Raw genomic sequence first — 415 nt, 5'->3', positions numbered from 1 at the left:
TGAGTATGTCAGAGAAAGGTATGCTGTTCATTGATAAAGCTTTTGAGGTTATGGCCTTCAGCGTCTTTAGACTTGAGGGAGACCAGTGTCCTATAGTTTCTACAATGAGCGGGTAAAAATGACCACCTGCTTGAGTAACCACCCTGTCATGCTTTTCGTCTTTCTCTATTTCACCAGCTTCTGCTGCGGCACCTGGTTTTATGGCTGCCTTGGAGACATAGAATGGTTGCATAGAATTCCTCACTGATACATCAAAGAATGCGAGACGGCCCTCCAGGAAATCTGGGTGAAACATATCACCAGGTCGATTATTGCTTTTTCCTCCGCACTTTTGTTCCCCTTTGGAATCTCTGTTATCAACGAGCAGTGCACGCCAGATAACCTCGCTGATTGCATTATGCCGTTTTATGCGAAC

The sequence above is a fragment of the Corticium candelabrum genome, chromosome 1 (assembly GCF_963422355.1).
Source record: "Corticium candelabrum chromosome 1, ooCorCand1.1, whole genome shotgun sequence".
Taxonomy (NCBI): domain Eukaryota; kingdom Metazoa; phylum Porifera; class Homoscleromorpha; order Homosclerophorida; family Plakinidae; genus Corticium; species Corticium candelabrum.
This window is presented reverse-complemented; position numbering follows the sequence as displayed.